We start from the raw sequence: 20,985 nt of genomic DNA on the forward strand, positions 1-20,985 counted from the left end.
ACCTTTTGTCCAAATATTTAATCTGCTAATGGGGCTCGGAGATTGGAAATACGCTATGTGATTTGGATCCACCCTGTATAATGGAAGAAAAGGTTGAAGTGTTCGGTGAAAAATCCATCTCGTATTTTCTCCACTCGTTGAAATCGGAAATTAAAAGATATTACGTACTTTGTTGAGAGGTTTAAGCCAGCTCCAATGGCGAGGATTGTATAATACGGTCTCGTTTACCATTTCCAGTATTTCCAGTGCCGATTTCGGCGAGGTTGAAGCATTACAAAGGTCGGTTACAAAGTACCAACGCGAAACGAGTCCATCAGTCAACGTTGGGAACCCGGAGGCGCGGCGGACGGCAAAATTGTCACGTTAACGTATCGAGAGAAATAAATAAATAAAACAACTCTGGACTCGGTTTTCCAAAGTCAGATATAAGTTTCGGATGATTTCAATCGTACAGCTCAACGCCGCGGGGACAAAAAGTCCGTCGGGTGCGTCAGCGATTGAACGACGATACTGGAAAATGGATTGTATCCAGGCAACTTTCTGCAGTCTCGCCCGCCTGGCAGTGCCAAAAGGGAGTTGAAACGGTGTAAATGGAAAATCGAAATTCACCGAGCATTCCATCATGGGCAAATCGGAGATTTGCATTCCAGCTTCGCTTGGGACGAAGATATTTGAACTTTGGTTGTTTGTAGCATCAAAAGTAACGAGTCTCGTCTCATAAGAAAACTTTACGACAGCCTATCTGACTATCAGTGTGAAATAAGTTGTAAATTGCGACAAGACTCGGGTGTGTATCTGGATGCTTTCGCCTCGCCTTGCCTCGTCCTTGACTGTCTAATGCCGAAATACGCATAAGCACGCGGGTATAGTAATGGGCTTGAAAAAGTTTCCGTTTATTACGGTTGGTCCGATGCCCAATGTTCGGGAAACTTTGGTAAACTGTTCGAGTCATTGGGGCGAAGTGAAGCTCGTGCAAGTCCGTTTTTCGTACGCATTTACTCGGCGATTTAGTCGGCGGCAGGCAATTATGCGGTACAATTGAGGACGTTTCTTAATCACTTCGAAAATCAGGATTGAATCACCAGTAACGATCACCATGGCCCGCTGTCTGGGAATGTACAATTTTGTGCCTGGATAAAATGATGTACACCCCTATTTCGTCCAGTCATTTTTGGCGGCTTGATGTATGCCTAAAATTTACCGTAGGTATGTTAAAAAAAAAAAAATTGTCAGTTGTAACTTGAGTTGTGTTATACACGCATCCGATTCGACTTTACAGTTGTGGCGGTAAGTTAGTTCGAAAAGTTCCGGTCCCTGTTTCTATCGAAGTTGCGCAAACTTCACTGGTCGGGTATAAATTTCGAACATTCAAGAACTCGCTCAACAAGTTCCTCCCGAAACCTTCGAAGAGAAATCCTTTCTCTTATCGCCACCATAACCGATTCGATAATCTGCTGCTGCATGCACGACATTCCATGCTGGCGTAATTAATTCTGTCGCACGTGAACCGTTCGATCGATACTCAGGAAGGATTTTTCCCAACTCCAAATCCTAGCCGCCTGAAATAATCCATTTCCGGAAATGTGACAGCGGATGTGTTGGCTCCTATTTCGAGTTGCCACTCGAACACGCTGCAGCAAATTCAACGTTACCAAGGAAAGGCCCAAAACGGATAATATAGCGTAATTTCCGCCGATCGATGGCCTTCGTTGATCAACGTAATATTATTATTTGGCCAAGGTTACGATCGCAAATTTACCCCAAGTTCTGCACGCGGCAATAAATACGATCGCCTGTAATTGCTTGTATCAACATAACTACGTGCGAGGCAATAGCACGCGTCGGCAAATTGCTGGTAATTAACCCTTGCGTGTATAACACCGGTGTCACACCGGGGTCGCAGAAGACCCCAGGTAAAAAATCATTTCTCAGAAACGGAGATATCGATTAAAATAACTTGAAAAAATTCTAGGACACTCTTTACTGTATAATATTTCAAGGCAAATTGGTTACTTTTAGCAAAATGAAAAAAGAAATTCATGAAACAACAAAATACCGAAAAACGGATCATTCCATTATTTATCTTGGGACAAATTAGATTATTTCGAATATTTTTCAAGCGGATTTACGGCATGTCGCCGGGTCATTTTGACCCCGGCTTGCAGCGTAAGAGTCAAGTTCAAATCTCAGCGATATGTTTACTCCTGATGAAACGATTCCAGTCGTTCTTCGTGTTCACTGAGCGGACGACATTAAAAACTTGTGACATTAAAAGATGAAGCGTCGGCAGTACGTCATGCGTACAAAGTTTTTCACTTAATATCCAAATCACCGGCCATAGATCAAAGCTCATAGCCGCTTTGTGTGAAGTTTAATTTCAAATTCTCAAAGGAATAAAATGAAAAAACAGGTGGAAATTGTATTTACAGACGGATATTGCTGAAAAGAAAAAAAATACAAATCACAGTCCTTCCCATAGGACCTCGTGCTTCTTGTTTTAATTCTCGTTGTCTCTCTTTTGCGTCGTTAATTTTTTTCAAAGAAGAATAATTGGTCGACTAGATTGTCGATAATTGAGTTACGCAGTAAACTTGTCCTTTCTCCCGGAATATTTACCGCCTACACGCGAAAAGCTTTAAACGCCTAGACATGAGAACTCATTGTCAGCGCAAAGGTATCGAGTATCGCAAAAACGGGAATTTCGTTGTTTGGATCTATCCAGCGGACTGAGGGAGGGTTTTCTTCTTAATGAACCACGCGAGTCACGAATCTACACGATGTTCTGCTATTTTTTATCCCCAACGAATCTCCTCTCTCTCAATTCCAGAAAATCGTTAAGAACCGATCGGATTTGACGATGTAAGAAGAAGAGAACCAATAACAGTGAAAGGCCACCCACGCTGCGTGCTTTCGCGTAATAAAGTTATCCATTGCGGATGGGGGAGGAGGTATTGTCCCCATAACGAACAGCCATCAAAGACTGTGATCTTCCGAGCTCGTTAAGTATAAATGAAAAAAGATACCTAAAGAATGATAACGAGCCGGTAATAAGCCGGGCAACCTGCCGCGAGCAGCAGCTGATCTGCATAGAACATGTATACGTCTAATTTTACAGTTTTAGCCAAGACCAGGAAGACGTGGGAAGGTAACGCTGCCGTTGGCCAAGTCGTTAAAAGTTACGAGCCACTGATCTGGGCTATAAGTACGTATATATACACGATTCTCGCTACGTTTATACGCAGCCTTCTGTTTAACAACTCTTCCGCCACCTATAAACAGGTATGCAGTCTGCGTGGCACACTCGCAATTGACGGAGAAAAGTGGTCTCTCTTTAACCTAATTGGACGTAAACTAGTCCAGCGAAAGGATTCTTCGACAACCAAAACCGCCGACCACGCAGGGTTGTACAATAATGGCGCCGATTCGCGGAGGCCTTATATGATACTTGTTCGATTAGGATGGTTGTACATAATGTAAAATTATAAAATAAAACGAATGATCTCACCGTCGAGCGATATTCTCCACCTATGTTACTTGTACCACGAGCTATACCGTAGCAGAACCGCAATATAATACCTGTTGGATCACACGATATCGTTCGTGTCTCATGATTTAAGCTGTATAATGGAAGAAGAATGGACCAATTCTAGCCTATTGTATCGCGCGATACTCGACGTGTATACTCTTGTGCGAATACTGTATTAAAGCCGTTTGTACATATCCTCGTTGAATTACACGATTGTACGTGGGTCTTCTACTTTAGATTGTATAATGGAAAAAGAATGGATCAATTCTTCTGGACGGTCGTACTATCGCATGATACTCTCGACGTATACTCTAGCGTGAACGACGTAGTAAATAGCCGAACTCGATCCCAACCGGTGTTGTAGTGAATGAGACTCGGTCGGCTTCGCGTCGCGAAATAAAAAACCACGACGGTTGATTACTGATCTAGTTTCAATTATCAGATAGGGTTCGTGGCGTATTTGACGTATACGTGATAATGTTTTGATATTACATGTAATTGTTTTTTTTTTTCTATTCAGAGGTATTTTTCAACGGTGTTTCAGTTGATTGCTTAAGCGTTAGTATTGATAAAAAAAAAAACAAAAAAAAAAACCCATTAGTCATGTACGCTGGTAATTTAAAGCCAGAGTTGAAAAACGCTAGTGATTTTATATTTTCAGCCCATGCTCTGTGAAGTGAAGATGTGTTCGAAGGGACGAATTGGATGCTATTTTTGATTATTCGAAATAAAAGTGAGTATGATCGCAAGTAGTTAAAACTTGTTCGATTTACATGCGTAACGGTAATTACATGGTAGGCATTATTTTGGTTTAGACTTTAAAAGGATCGCGGTGAGAATTATCATTAGCGTGTCAAATTATATTCGCGAATATTCTTTGAACTAGTCAAATACCGCATTTGAAGTAATATCTTTCCGCGCAACAGGTTTTTTTTCGTGAATGTTGTCCCAATTTATATATTCGCAAAAGAGAAATTGCAGTGCGTCGAGACGCGTGATCGATTTGTATCGCAATATACATCGAAGACGTTAAATATACCACTATTGCAAAAAAATTTCTGGTACGCGAAAAGTTTTTTGTAAAATTGGATGGTAAATTCATATCTACATAAGTAGATTCACTCCTTCTTATCCTTTTCACCTCTCCGTTCTTTTCTCACGCCCTGAAACTGACGAATCCCCTCGCATCGTGATACTTTTCGGATTTTCGCCGAAGCTGTCGGAGCCCTTTGATCCGCGAAAAGGGAGATCTTCCCCTCGTTGTATTCACAACCGTGCACCGTGATTCAACCGAATCAAAATATCCCCGGTGCGATTCCCTCGCGACGCGACCAACAAACGCCGCCAGTCTGACTCTACGCGCGGCTTTTCCACTGAAATAAGACCGTATTATTTGACGCAGCTACCCAAGCTGGAGTCGTCCGTCCTTCTATTTGGTTTTCTCGCCTAATGACTTCGCCAATTAAACTGTAATATCCATTTCGCGATATTCGGGTTCTTGCTTCACTCGCGAACATTACCGAAAATCCAGCTGATAGGACGGCGAAGGATCTTCTGCGTGTCTGCGAGCCGGGATCCGAAAGCACGGCGGAGACATTCGTCAAGAGTTAAGCTCCTCGTTACTACCATTCATTCAAGGGACAGACGGCGCGGGGGCTGCGTCTAAGGATGCCGATCCACCTCGAGCATATTTCAGTTGAGCCCAGCTTGCAGACGAGATTATGACATCGGGTCCAATCCGCCATCGCTCGTCTTTTACCAGAAAAATTTAACCCCGCCTGCGGAGAAAATGGAAGACAGCTGTTGCGAAGTCGGCCGCAGAATTTTTATTTCCTAGGTAGGGGAGAACGGGGCACGAGGGACCCCTCAAAACATTTGAACATTGAGGTGTTATTAGACGTTTCTTTGATATGTGTCAAGTTAAAGAATGCAACATTCTCATAAGAAAAAGTTAAATTTTGTCGATGATTTCTTAAAAACAATATTTTAGATAAAGGCCATTTGCTCCGAAAAATAATTTTTATTTAGTTTTTTTTTTTTTTTGTCATACGTATTGATAGATAATCAATGATTTATACAATACAGGTAGAATTGAGGGATGCAGTGTTATTAAAAAAAACATTTGTACAATTTTTGGAGAGAGTCCGTCGTGCCCGGGTCCCCCTATAAATGAATGATGATACCCGCGTTAAACGCCGAAATTAAGCGTCGCGGGAATCGGAAGTCAGCTGACGCACGTTGACGTCTGTCAATCAGGGGCCAAGTCACTGCCCGTTCGTTCATGCACACCGATTAATGGTATTCGTATTCGTTCGTTTTAACCCATTCATACTTCCATCGCTCAACAGGTTGACAGTGACAACGATAATAACCGAATATTTTTTGACGAAAAATATTTCTACTCGTGAATAAAGAGTCACGGGGATATCACTGTCTCATCTCTCATTTCTCCGCGGATATACGATACTGCGTAATATCGTTTGAAGTTTAATATTACAGAGAATTCGAAGATTATTTTTATACCGCCGTAAAGGCGGTTTTGGTTCATCCTCGGCTTCGATTCTGTGAGTACCTACTCGACGCGCTGTTCAAGGTTTAGGTCTTGACAGTTCGCGTATAATACAAGTCACGATGATCACGGACAGTTGACAATTTTCAGCCCAGACTAAATCTAACAAAAGGGAGAAAGTTTCTTTCCCTTTGAATTTGTCAAAGGGGCGTCTCTCTTTCTTCGCGAGACGATTCAGTAATTACGAACAGCCGGACTATAAGCCACACGCTTTTTGAATCGTTATCGATTTGAGACAACTCAGAATTTGGAATTATTAAACTTGCAAATTGTACAGCAAGATTGTAACACACAGAAATTGTTCACATTTATTGAACTTGAATCTTGTAATTTACCGAACTGTATCATCAACCCTTCAATTACGAATTACTTTAAATTAAATGCAATCTATATGTACCCATAGAAATTTGGGATATAAATTTTAATAAAAACCTCAGCGGCCATAAATTTTGTGGCGGCAACGTTCAGCTCTGTCCAATGATAGCGTTACCTCATTGTGAAGCGTACATTTCATTCGTTTCGAAGGCATTTCTCGCGGTTAGCCATTATAGCTGTCCAGTCGAATTTTTTCCGCCGAACTCCAAGGAGAATCCCCGTAGTCGGGATTTCGTGGCAAAATTCAATTTCCACAAATGAAAGAAGGAACGCAAAGCTTTCCTAATAATAGAATCGTAATCTTATCAGTTTGACCGGCTCATCGCCACGCGGCGTTCGACTCGATCTTCTGCGACGGTGGAAAGATAGACTTTTATAAAAAAAAGAAATACGTAACGCCGTTTTTCTATTTGTTGAGAAAAATTGAAAACATAGAAAGCACGAACTCCAAATGATTCCGCGGGTCTAAACTCCCTGCAGAGAGAATAACTTTTGCCGGGGATAAATACATATCCCCCGGGAATGTATAAAGCCGGGATTATCTGCTCTTAGAATCGCACGGCACCGTTCGAAAGAGATTGAGAAGCGAGAGATATCGCGGATGGCTTAGCGTCGAGATAGCCTCGCGGCTTACGAGCTTGCAGTGCTTCGTTGTGTTGCGAATCCCCCCGCCAAAGGTCATGGGATTTTGATTTACCGCTCAGCACCGAATCTGCAGGCGTCGTCGTCGTGTAATAAATCGGAATCATTTGCTCGCCGCGGTTTCGGCTCGTTCCTGGTAACGCATGATCGCTCCATGCAGGTACAGGAACATTATTATTGCGGCGAAGCGTCACCGAGGCTCCCCGTTTCCTTATGAATTTTTCATCCCAAGTCCCGCAGCGTTCCCGGCGGTAAGTATGCGTGCCTCGTAACGCATTCCCGAGTGAAAGAAAATAGTTCTCTCTGGACGCGAGCCCTGAAAATTCCTGACCTAACAGACAAATCGAACCCACGTACCAGAAACACCTTATCGCAGGTCAATCAACTCGTCTTTTACCTCGCGGCTCTATATTGGCGCATAACTGTGACCGGAAATTCGTACGATCAAATCGAACATACCGCAGCATTGGTTTTTTGTCACAGTCGTTTTCTAGATCTTCGATTCTGTCACTATTTTTTTAATAAAAACCCACGTCGGGCTAGATACGGCGTTTCAAAACAGAGAGGAAAAAAGAGCGGAAGAATATTTCGCACACGTTTATATACGTACACAGTCAGCCTACTTCCCGTTGCAATCAATGCGCCTACAATTATAACAACTGGGAACGTAGCAATAACGAACTGACGTAGGTTTCGATCAGGCTTGATTGGATATCTTCGCGATACAGAAAAACGTTCATTTTAGGAGAAGGAGCTTTCAATTGGTCCGACAACGATACCAGTCGAACTGACTTTCAATCCCTTCCCGAATATTTTTCCGCTCTGTTCTTCTTTATACCAGCCGGAAGTCTTCCGGATTTGCCTTCCTGATAAAATTTTTTGGTAACTCTTGATATTCTGTACAAAAACCCTTGAAGCAAATTGGGTCTATAGTCCCAAATCGATACAAAGTTCCTATCCAAAGTCCATTTTTCAATAAATTCATCCAGATTTTAAATTAAAACTTCAAGTCTGGAGTAAAGTAAGATTCTAATTTCTGGGCCTCCTGGCTCATTGTCAGAGAGAAGGTCTTTCACTATTTCAGTTACATTATAATCGAATTTTGCCAGGCATATTATACATACACGATTATACATGGTAACCTTAGCAACGATATAGCAGAGCTCAAACTTACTCTGAGAAATTTCTTCTGCGGGACTTTTAGCTGATGGAGAATAATTGGAACTTGCCTGCGTTTTGCTTTTACTTCACAAAAAAATTGGTCAATGTCACGAAAAAACTGATTTGTAGGATTTGCCGCAAAGTTTATAGATTTTCGATTCAACGACGGATACTTTTATTCACATTTTATCGCGTTTCAAAGTGCGATGAACTAATTACTCAGTAATGGATTGTAAAAATGTTAATAAAAGGCTCTTAGAATACAACTCATCCGAATTGCATTATGAATGACAGTTTTCAGTTAAATTAACTCGGCCCCCTCAGCCCGCAATTTCGACCGTCTCTCTTCTTTTTCCTGTAGGCTACGTTCCTCGTCTGACAACAAGTGTCTATCTGCTCTTATTAGATTGTTTTCTAATCTGTTTTTATTACTTTCGCTTTATTTTATACTTTATTCAACAACTTAATTTTCTTTGCTTTTTGTCATTTCTATTAAACCTTTTCCGAAAGCACCACGTCGAGAGATTCAAAGCAAAGCCTGGTTTTTACGGACATTCAAATATGCCGCATTTCCATTTTCTCACATCGTAACTAAGCGGTAATAGTACATGGCTATGTCCTTTCAAATCCGTGTCTAGAAAAAGGTATGGCTGAATCGCGCATAATTAGATGAATGATTCCGAACAAATTTTGCGGTCAAAATAAAATTTGACTATGCACGCTGACGCCTACGATTTGCATGATATTTCCTATCATTGAGTCTCAATATTCTTGAAAAGAGAATATTATTTGTGGCTGATTGATAGATATGCGCAGCATCCTGCATAAAAAATATCCCTGCTTCGGTAATACTTTTTTCTGGGTGCAAAGAATGACCGGCGTTCAAGTCTCTGGTAAACTCTAATTAAAAAAAAACTACTTGAAAAATCAGCTTCAAAGATCTATGCATGAATTTTAAAGGTATTGAACAGTTTACAAGTGTTTCAACTTTTAACGAAATTGATAATTGTAAGAAACAATACCTTTATTGTCTCGTTCGTCAATCCTCGAGTAACTCTCTTTCACTGTTGAAGATATAAATTTGAAAAACTGGTAAATTCGAAAAATTAACGACGGAGCCAGGAATCGAACCTGGTATCTAGCGATGCTTTAACGGAGCCTTACTGCACTAGACCACCTAGCCGCCCTGACTCTGATGTCGTTAATTCCTCTCATCACCAGTAAGTTCAAATTTGTTTTCTTGTGCTGTTGTATGTGTGAATATAAAGTGTTCTTCCTCTTCGAGCACAACTGTAAGAATGTCTGTAAGTGTGTTTACGTTTTGGAATCTTACGCGTCTGATGCGAAGCCCGTAAGACAGTCAATGACCGTCTAATAATTGAAATGCGGATATGCATTATCAATATTAACATCTTCAATCACATCTCTTTCACTGTATCACACGCGCTCTAAGCTTATCTTTAACTTCAAAGTGATGCGTACGCGCTAAGTATGTAATATCGGAGAACTCGGCAGCACTCTGTGCGAGTTCCGACGTACGACTGAACCGGTAAGCGCAGCCGGCGTATCAGTATCTCAAATACACTTGTTTCTACCTGAAACGACACTCGACTCGAGTATTTATACTTCGATCAAGCTCGGCTATACAATCAAACTCCTTACAGAGGTGAATAAATTCTATCTCGTGTCAAAATGTTCAAGAGAGTGCCTTCCGCAAGAAGACGCCGAAAATGTGACGTTATTGCAACGCTTTTCTGGCCTGGTTTATCTTGCTTTATTCAACATCGCCTGGAGAAATCGTCTTCATTCTTTCATCGGGGAGAAACGTACGAGTATACAACTTCGCACCGTCGACCGGAAACACGAGGCACCTTCGCATTGTTCCGGCTTACCGAGGAGTGAGCGCTAAAACTAAACTTCGCCTTTTTTTACTCTCATATATATATGTAATAATGTGTGTGTGTGTGTGTGTATATATGTATATATATCAGTCTTTCCGTTATCCATTTTCTCAGCGCTTTCGTTTCGCTCTCGATCTCTACCACTTTTCGCTTCCACATCATCCTCGGCAAAAAAGAGCAAGCACTTGGATGTCTGAACTAGGTTCGCACGCCCGGTGACATGAAATACGCAATGTATAGCAAAAACGTGCGCGGAATAAACGTCCTGCTCTCAGTTTGCCGCGCAAAGAGCTCTGCAGAGTTTTCGGAGCAAGAATCTAACATCTGTTTGAATATATGTATACATGTAATATTCCTATACTACTGCTTACGTACAGTATTGCCATATCAGTTCTGTCATGTTATTCCAAGTGTAGGAACGTCGTATATAAAAAGCAACGAACATCTTAATTATAAACACCATGAATCTCATTTAAACAACATCTCCCCAACAAAAGAATCCTCGCAAAAGAATATGTCTTACAACTAAGTAAAATTTAAAAAATTGGCTCTTGTAACTCCGAGTTTTCTTATTCAAAGAACACGGGGAAGACGTCAAACTTCTTTTTTTTTCGAATACAATCAACCCTATGCAGTGACACGGACTCGATCCACGAGGAATTTCCGAGAGAATTAAATGTACGAGATCTGTAGCTCGATCGATTTGTAAGTTTAAAAGTTAAAAGCACAGGTCACACGCTGACGCGAAAGTGGGAACATGAACATGACGTGTGGCATAGAGAGGTAGAGAGTTAAGAGAGATTGGCGAATTCCCAAAGGAGCTACATTCGGTCCTCGACACAGTGACGGTGACGGGAAATGTCGAGGGAATGCGAGGGTGCAGACGCCTAATGTATGTCCCAACTGAATCGCGCCCTTGGGATTATTATGGGGATAAATTTTGGCGAAATTATGAATTACACAACGGTGTTCATTCTGTCGACCAGAAAGAAAAGGGAGAGAGAGATATGAAAGACGTTTTACAACGCGAGGTATAAGCAATGCGAAGAGAGCTGATGTATCGTAACGACGTTATTCGGCTGTCGCCGAGAATCTGAAAGGGGCTCTTTTCTCACGAAAATCACATTTTTTCACAATAATCATGTCGCGCATATTCGTACACTCGAATGTCTCGACTTATTTTTAAAAATTTTCAACTCTGGAGCATCGGTAGTTGGTTTATCGAATATGCATGTGCGAATGGTCCTTTTTTATTATTGACATATTTATCATTTCTTTTTTTTCTCTTACCTGAGAATCGACCCGGAATGGATGAAATCGACCTTGGTGCGGGTGCTTGGTTTTCCATCGATGTAGGTGGTTGAAAATTCGGACGTGTTATTTTTCAACGATTCGATACAGGCTTTGGAGGCGTCACGGCGAAAATTCCTCCAAACTGAAATTAAGGATAACCCTAATTTACATATATTCACAGCCTTATGCATGAATCCAATAACACTAAATTAGCGATACCGATTCGGTTGATTATTTCATTTCCGAATCGTATAATTATAATTAGCGAATAAATTGTGTCGGACGAATTGAAATGCGGTGAAAATCGTCGCCAAGATTGAGTGAAAATAAGTACCTCTTCCTCTCGCCTGGGGTCTTTTGAGCGTTTCAATTTGCATTAATTGCTCTGGGAATCGGCTTCTGTAGTCGGAATCGAGCGGGCACCGCTCAGTTCGCTTTGATAACCGAAATTTGTTAAGTGGCGTGGAATTTAATTATGAATTTGGGTTTCAATTTTATTTAAAATAAAAATGAAACATCGAACAATTGCACATCAACACGTATCCTCAACGAGGAAACCCGACCGCAGATAACCGTAATAACTCTCTTTTGTGTGCAAATAATGGAAAGTTCAACAGCTTTTGATCCGTACGGCAAGCGGCTGAAATTCTCCGTTCAAAGAAGACCCCTGGTGAAACTAAGATTTTTCACATCTTTGATCGGATTTGAATTTCTGGTATACCGAGTCTAAGAATTCTTTGAAACGATCTAAAGCTCACCCTCACCTCAGGATCCCAACAATATCTCAGAGTTTTCTTTGCGGATTAGCGTGATATTCCGATCACATTCATATTTTACTTTGATGTATCGAAGGTAAAACTTGTTATTGTAAAACGAATAATCCGACTCAAATATTTTTTAAAAATAGTTTTAGTTTCCGCCGAGTCTCCCTGACAACAGCTGAATTAATATCCAAACTATACGTATAGCAATTACGAACTAACGATGAATCAACGTCGAGAAGGAGAAGGGAAAGGACCTTAAAAAAGTAGGTGAAATAACTCTGGAACAACGAACGACGAAAGAGGGGAGAAACGATGCAACGTTGACCGAATGACCAAGGGTCATTGAAACGGAGAGAGACGTGGATTACATACAATGTTTGCATATTGTTAGGCGGTTCCTCTGCTCGGTGAAGGAAACAACAGACCTCCAAGAGCTTTGTAAATATCAAACCGGTGTACCGATAGACCGAGGCGTGTTAACGGGTTTCAAGAATCGATAATTAACTTTATCGCCAGACGTCCGTGACGTTCACGCACCTAGAGAGCAGCTCTGCGAGTGATTAGAATAACCCGACGATGCACGCGCGACGATTCTCTTCTAATTCCGATAAGCATCGTCGGAGTAAAATTATTGTGATTGTTCAATGTTGATTTAATCCCCCGGGTCGGACACCGGCACTAACCATGTTTTACCCGCATCAGACCCAAAGCCTTGACACAAATTACTATTGGGGGAATCGTTATTGCGGATCCGCTGGATGCCTCACAATCGCAATCATTACTCTTCATTCCGAACTCATTTAATGGGAAAGCAGATAATTAATCCTCAACGCGGTTACGGAAACTTTTGAAACTGAAATTCGTAATAACCTGAAACTCCTTCAGGGTAGCCGGTTATTACAGCTACCTTTTTATACTCCATTACCGCGACTTCCTCGAATTCGGATGCTGGGAGACAATCAGCTTATAAACATAGGAATCGCCCCGGTGATATATTTGAGGTTGAGTGACGACGGAATAGTTACTCGGCGATAAGCGAGTTAGGCTCAGACGCTGAGTTTTGGTCCAAACCGATCACTAATTGGCGGTAATAATTACCCAACGATAATTGGACGTATCCAGCCGAGGTCGATAACGAGACCTCGGTAAGGTGCCGACCCGATTTTCTCTGTTAAATCAACCCTGAATGATCGAGGTTCGCATACCTGGACCAATCTTTCGGTAGATAGAAAAAGTTTGGAAAAGAAGAGAGAATCGTGTCTCATTAAAAGAAAAAACGTTTCCGTGTTTCCAGCACATTTTTCGCCGAATACAACGAGATTCAGAATTAGTCAAATTCGACCCAACGGTAACTAAATTCCATTGAAAGTTCCCGCGACTGATTGGGTTATATTTTGAAAACCCCGACGATTCGAAAAGGCAAGAAAAATCTGTGCAACTTCCGGTCGGGCAGCTTAAGCCCGGAGAAATTCCAGTGTTGCCGGAAATAGGAATCAGCGAAGAGCTTCCGACCCAAAGTGATAACGGTGAAATTTCCCTGAATTCAGTTTGCGAGTTTCTTATCCTTACAGTTAAGCAGCGAGACGGAAGGGTTAATAGAAGAAAAATAGAACCAGTGATCTGAACTGAAGTCTTCGTAGTTTCCCGTCAGATATTATCGAAGGTAGTTCGGAGGAGCGTCGAATTAGCGGGAAATCTTGACGTCACGATTTGCTCGCTAATCTGCTATCAGCTTCCGTGAAGTACGTTATTTGATAGTGAGTAAAAATCGTTGCGAATATATACGCCGGACCACCAGCGCAATCTGACGAGAAAACAAACGTGAGTAAAAATGTTACATCGCACCGCGTCTAATTCCTGGTGAAGCAATTTTGCTTTCAATTTATCGAACGATACACGAACAGCGAGCGTACGCTCATTATCTCGAATGTCCAGGAGGTAGAATTGCAGATAAAAGCAGCGAAGCGACGGTAGGTGAAAAAGTGCGACGAATCTGAGAACCTGGTCCCACTCGTAGCGTTCCGTCAATTCTTGAAAAACTGGTATTACTTTCGGAATATTTCGCTTCTTCGTCGAGTTCGTGCGCCGGTTGAAACGAGCCAGAAATTCCATTGATCGAAGCATTATTAAACCTTTCAGATATCGCGTAACGTGGCTGCAGGCCAACAGCAATTCATTTATACAACAATAAGATAAGACCAGCGTTAAGATATCATACAACGTTCAGGTTCTCGCTTGTAAGACGGGGGAAAAGAAAACGTATTAAATAACACCCTCCACCATGAGTTGATAAATCGGGCTTCGGAAAAATCTATCGAATTGTTAGTTACTTTCAATTATTCTCCAGTTAGTTTTTGTAACCGGGCGATAGTAATGAAAATCGTGAAATAAGTGAAATCCCATTTTTTCAAATGCGAATGAAGGAAAAATTTGCAATTTATTGTTGTTTTATGAACTTGCTGGACCGAAACTTTCATCGTCTGATGTTACAAAATGTAGATAATAATAGCCCTCCGATGGGAACGTTCGACGATCAGAAAGCTGACGATAAAATAGTTCGCGATGATGGAAATTGAAAAGCTCAATGATGTTACCGACCGCGATGCGCGGAGCTTTTCTAACATTCGTTGCCGACGGCACGTGGAAAAGCAACCACAGAATTTGAGCTTGCGAGTGACGTTAACTTGCAGGCTCAACGATCAACCGCCAGATGGTAATTCTGGTTTAATTCACTGAGCTTACCATCCCTTGCCCCCATAAACGCATCTATTACCCAGTGTCAAATTGCACACTTTCCGCTTTTATTTTCTCTTCCGGTAAAGCTAAAACTCACGGTAAAACAATTGTTAGATTCGAATGCCTACTGCTGTTTCTGTTCACTGTAAATTTGATTATACCGGGAATTTTTCTCATGCGTATTTTGCGGTATCATGAGTCGTGATAACACTGTTCGAAAATCACGAGATGTACACAGACGCAGCTTTTCGTGTGTACAATGTGCACTTTGTTTCGTTACAACGACAAGTTCGAGCCGATTTCCCGACGTGCACTTCGACAATCGTTTCGAAAAACGGATCACACTGATCAATCATGAATAGCACCATAAATATCAATTTTGAGAAGGCCCTCTTTTCGTTCCGGCTTTTTTTCGCGCAGTCCGCATCAGCACTTCCTCTATCAAAATTCCATGCGCGAAGCTTATGGTTTTTTTACTGCTAAAAACCATGACGGCGTACGCAAGGCGCAGGGTGTTGCAAGAAGATTAAAATTTGAATACTCGATCGATTAAGTTTTTCAGGTCATAACGTACGAAGACGGGATAAGTCTGGTGGCGGGAGATAAGATTTACGGCAGCCATTCGCTCGATCTTACCTTAAAATTCCCCCCCCCCCCCCCCCCCTCTCATCCCTCAAACGCATGAGAGTGAAATTGAACTCGTAAATAAAGAACATTTGTAGACGACGTTGACGACTTGATTTGCTTCTTCAAAAGCCTGCGAAACTTTTCTCGTCTTAAGTGAGGCACCCACTTTGAAATGTCCGAGCTTTTTCTAACCTCGAGCTTAATCCAAACGTAACAAGCAGCGTTGCGCTCGATACGTGCCTTCTGCCCGCTTCTCGGCGTTCGCCTGGATTTTGCAGTAACTTTTTTCCGACGATTCCACACTACGACGCGACAAAATATTGGATTTATCACCCTCCAAAGCGAATTATGGTCAGCATTTTCAGAAGTACGGCTATCCTTGCGTCGACTTAGGCGATCGTAACCCCAAATTGTTCGGAAACGATTCGTGCCGTTGGGTCGTGGGGGTGAAAATAATTGCTTGTCGTTCAGGCGGTTCACCTTCGGAACCGTGCGCCGATCATGAACCGCGCGTTACCCGATTTCTTATAATACGAACCAGCTCGTGTGGTCGACTCGTTATTATTTTTATCCCAACGACATACATCATCCAGAAATTCACGTGTGACCATATCTATGCTTAGATGTGTGGATGTGTATATGTATACATGTATATAAATATATATGTATACGGTATATAACCATCGTCCGCTTTTTTCACGCCGGGCCATTTTTTATATTTGACCGACCTGGCGTGCGAATCAACTGGTAAAGCCGAGGATAAAATATATTGCACCAGGCCGAAAGAAGAGTTTTACGAAGAAGTCACAGTTTCGTGGCAGCATCAAGCCTCGCGTATGTACCATAAACCAAAAAAGTAAGTAAATAACACAAAGGGAAGGACGTGCTCCTCCCGTCCTCCCCGCGTAACCAAATCTCACACGTCGGAGCTTCGCAAGCACTGTTCGGATAGTACAACATGTATAACCGACCATCAAATAAATCCCTGCGGTAATATCCGTTGTGTGCCAGAATTCTAGGCAAATTCACCGAGAAAATTTGGCTCCGAGCTCTTCAATGTTTCATTAGCTGGCGAGCTTTGCCGAGCTCGTACACTGAGAAAAAAGTTTATTTACTGTTAACAAACGTATATTTCGACATGGCGAAATAAATGTTTCGTTATTATTATCAAATTTTAGTTCAGCCAGATTATGATCGATAAGAATTTGTTAATAGACAAATCATACGTTTACTCAAAGTATACATTTATTAACAGTAATCGAAATCTTTTCTCCGTGATAAATCGTTACATTGTAATTCTAACGATTCCAATTTGCTCGTAGTTTATAGTGTCCACCGATTATGAATAATCCAGCGGATCGGAAACGCCGATCAAAGAACGTAAGTCGTGATAAACGATGAAAACATTGTATAAATGCTTTATTATGACGGAAAAGTTGTGATTGCTTAATTAGGCGAAGTGGATTAGAAATACGTGAAAGTTGGAACTTGGAATTGAAGTCGATTATAATACGAACGTTGGAACAGAAGTGGCTTTGATGAAGGATGGAATAGAAGTTTCTTGAGACAAGGAGTACGAGTGGACGAAAGGTGTGGGGATCCAGAATAGTGGAGAAAAGAATAAGCGGAGTAAAGGCGATAGCGAGTGACGTGGGGCTGAATGAAAATAGAAGAACAGGATGGAGACTACAATGTTACTATGAGGAATGTGGAAAAGTGGAAAAATGGATAAGTAAATAGAGGCAAGACGTGGTCCAAGAAGATGGAAAGGACGTCGGGCGAAATGCCGGACGTAACGAAGCCCTAAAATGTTAAACAAAAATTTCGAAAGGGCGACAAAATAAAATAAAAATAAAACCCAGTGAACATCAAAATCTGACGGAGTCAGGCCATTGAAGTCGTGATTTGACCCACAAGAATGTCAGAATACCCCAAAACTCTATAAGCAATATTCCGACACAATCGAGAAATCCTCGTTGTTCGTGATTGGTTATAAATAATTCCGATCTTCGCACTCGCGGGAATTCGTTCAAGATACACAACATATTTATCGAAAATTCACGCGTCCCTGTATTTTCACGTTTCGACCATCGGCGTAGCAAGTCCCGAGGCAAAAGAACAATAAATAATTCAGTTTCCGCAGTAAAGCCATAGAGAACAGCATTACGGTGTCTTCAATTCATTCCCCGTGCAAGTTATAAATCGAATGCAGCTACGCGGGGAGTCTGCGTTTGCATAACATAGCCAAGCCGTTGACGATCGTATTAGAAGGCGAGGACCTCGGTTGACGGACGGTCTTTCGTCACGCCACACGCAATCGATAAACATGCAAACCGCACGAACGTGCACCGGATAAATTCTGCGACACGTTGCACCGGGTCCTTGGAGTGTAGGCGGAAATTTTATTGCTGAAATTTCATAACCAGAGCGAGGCGCTTGGGTTTTCACCCGCAATCGATCCTCTAGTTTTCACGGTTATGGGGAATCTTCGTTACCTACTTTTGCAATTAAAGTTGGGTTTAATTTCGTATTTCCCTGTCCTTGCAATTTATCGAACCGTCTTGACGGCTCTCTGTACATTTCAAACGGTATATTTATTTATAATTTCTTTCCTTGTCTCTCCGTGCTCGTGTGTAACTACGTTTCTTGGGATCAATCGGATCAATAAATTCCTTCCTGGATACATACATCGGGTAGATCACCTTTCCTTGATGGGAATGAATAATATTCTCATTTATCCGAGAACGATAAGAGATAATTTCTACGCGGTTCTGTTTCGTAGAAAATTGCATCGCGGCGTTTCGAATGCGGCCATTCCTGTTAAGTAAGTTTTACGACTTCCTCGATAAGAAAGAAAATTACGACTATTCACATTCCGCAAAACAACGAGATATAAAAAAAACTTTCGGCCGTTCCACGTGAACCCGATCGGCGTGGGTACATCGTAAAATGTTATTATCAACGGGATTCAATTAGAGTGAAACAAGATCGCTAACGCTGTTTCGAGGATTTTGAATCGAGACGCACCCTCTTGAATTACCGATAAGGTTGCACGAGCCATTGTCGCGTTGGTATTTGATAATCAGAAATGAACATAGAGAGAAATTTCAGCTTTTTCCCGGATATCCTTAGCATTAAGTATTCGCAAAGTTGCCGAATGTCAAGGTTAAACGGAACACTCTCTCAATATTCTAGGGGAATTTGTTCTCGCGCAATTTCCGAGGCTGCTGGCTGAGTGAAGTTGCCAAATTAAAGCTAAAGCGAAAAAGCTGAGAAGGTAATAAAACGGCCAGGGTAAATGATCGCAGCGCAAGTACGTGACAAAATTTATCTTTAATTGGAATAACTTCAGAATTCCAGAAAACTTATTCCGAATCACACTGACGGTATATTTTTACGAAATGGAAATCGGCGACAAATCATATTTCAGCCGGCAGAGCGGCGTGCGGCTGAGATAAGAAGAACGACGAAATTGATCTGATTAAACAAAAAAAAAAAAAAAAAAGAACCGAAGTTATCAAAGAAATATTTAATTTTTGTTAATTTTTTTTTCCTTCCGCTCGTTCATCCAGCTAATTGGATTCGCCCAATTTGGGATGATACGAAACTTTTACCCGGATAATAGGAGCGTCAGATAATTTCAGAAGGGCTCAAAATGCAGAGCTTATTAAATTTTCCGTTGTACTGGCGGCCCGAAATTGACTGGCAACGATAAGCTCGTGTTTGCTCATGACTAACACGGTGAGTAGTTTACGTATGTAAACGTTACAAGCGTTTAGCCCCGGCCATCTATCTCAACGAGCGAGAAAGCTGTCGGCCAGATGTTGGTCGGCTTCACCGGCCTGCCAGATGTCAAAAATTTTCAAAAAACCGACGACCCGTTGCTTATGAAATGCACGAAAGTCTGGAAAATTTTTGGGGCAAAAAAGCTTGTTCATCGCACAGGAGCAGCGAAAACTGGGAATCAGATTCTGGCGATGAGCGGTATGTTCAAAAGTTGGCGATTGTCTCGGAGGCTGGCGGACTTGAGTGGCAGCGAAAATAGTTTTTGGCGAAGGGTAGATTAAGCGAAAACGAATCTCGCGATATCACCAACAAATTTCTCACCGCGAAAAACTGTCAGCTGTTTATTATTCGGATCGAATGAGTTCTGCGGCTGTATACCGGCTACACAAATATATACGACGATTAAATGTAAGCTTATTTGTCTCGCGCATTACAATACAAATGTTTCTTAGAGTTTACGCTGACGGGTGGAAGAAAGAAAAAAAAAAATTCAAGCAGCAGGCCACTCTAATCTAGACTTCAGGTAACCTTGTAACGAAGAGCTGCTATGCTTTATTACTCTTGTAACACCAGGATGAAAACTCAAGCGCGAAACCAGCCCGAGGCTGACAAACGACGGGAAGGACGAAAGCTTATTTCAAGGCGCAAAATAGTCGCGAATTGAGACATTCGTCGTATTTGCAAATTTTATTAACAATGCGACAGAAAGTCGGATGATACAATTTTTGGGAGAATAACAAGAACCGTCTATCAAGAGCAGAGTATTTCTCTAAAAATTTATTTCACAATATACAAATTCAAACAGTTCTCCGAAAGGCGATCCTGTTTGCAGACTTTTACGATGTATAGTTTAAGACGCGGGAAAAGTTGAACGAGATTAAAAAAAAAAAAAAAAAAACGATCCCGTTAAATATTTTTAGGAAAAGAGCGGAAGACCGACAGGCGTCGTAAATCATTTTAGTGGCGTCGACACAACTCGTTTAAAGGTACTTTTCAAGTTTTTACGATTACGTGCGAAACATTTATTTATATTTTACCGCCAAGTCTGCCGGCGTGTATTACACCCAAACAAACGTACCGGGCACTTGCCGTTTTCCGGACTTCCGGATCATTGTGCAGCCCCAACGGAAACTTATTTTCGCGTAGATTTTAACGCCGAATAGATTGACTTCCACACGCGTATGGCGAAGGGAATCCCACACGAAAATTGACCGATAGGATGAACCGAGGAGAAGAGAAACACTTGAATGATAATGTAAATTAATGACAAATGATATCATGCTTTCTGCAAAAAGGCACTCAACTACTCCGGAACAGCAGGAATGGATTCCTTCTATCTTTCGCGTGGCGATCGTTTACGATTAATCCTAAAAGCAGAGATACATCACAGAGATACGGGTATAAAATAAAAAGAATGACCACCACACCCTCGAGCATTATATTCTTAGCACGCTTCTTTCGGGCAGAGACCAATGAGCGGTGAATTTATCTATGATCATTGGAACATAATTGGTTAGCTGTTCAAAATGGTCTTGAATTATTTTCAACCGCATGTTCAGAAAACGTTTGTAAGTTTTGCGACTACATTGGCTGGTAAAATATTTA

General features: G+C 41.6%; 2 protein-coding genes across 4 annotated transcripts in view; one reads left to right on the forward strand and one right to left on the reverse strand.

Moving 5' to 3' along the window:
- The window catches only part of LOC124307303 (neuropeptide CCHamide-2 receptor-like), a 113,983-nt gene that overhangs the window by 71,220 nt on the left and 21,778 nt on the right, over nt 1-20,985 (reverse strand). The window contains exon 2 of the mRNA XM_046768880.1: nt 11,465-11,609. The gene's annotated coding sequence lies outside the window, so the exon portion shown is untranslated. The remainder of the gene's footprint in view (nt 1-11,464; nt 11,610-20,985) is intronic.
- The window catches only part of LOC124307284 (neuropeptide CCHamide-1 receptor), a 70,057-nt gene continuing 52,985 nt past the window's right edge, over nt 3,914-20,985 (forward strand). For all 3 annotated transcript variants that reach the window (XM_046768806.1, XM_046768815.1, XM_046768821.1), the window contains exons 1-2: nt 3,914-4,084; nt 4,188-4,259. The gene's annotated coding sequence lies outside the window, so the exon portion shown is untranslated. The remainder of the gene's footprint in view (nt 4,085-4,187; nt 4,260-20,985) is intronic.

The sequence above is a fragment of the Neodiprion virginianus genome, chromosome 1 (assembly GCF_021901495.1).
Source record: "Neodiprion virginianus isolate iyNeoVirg1 chromosome 1, iyNeoVirg1.1, whole genome shotgun sequence".
NCBI lineage: Eukaryota > Metazoa > Arthropoda > Insecta > Hymenoptera > Diprionidae > Neodiprion > Neodiprion virginianus.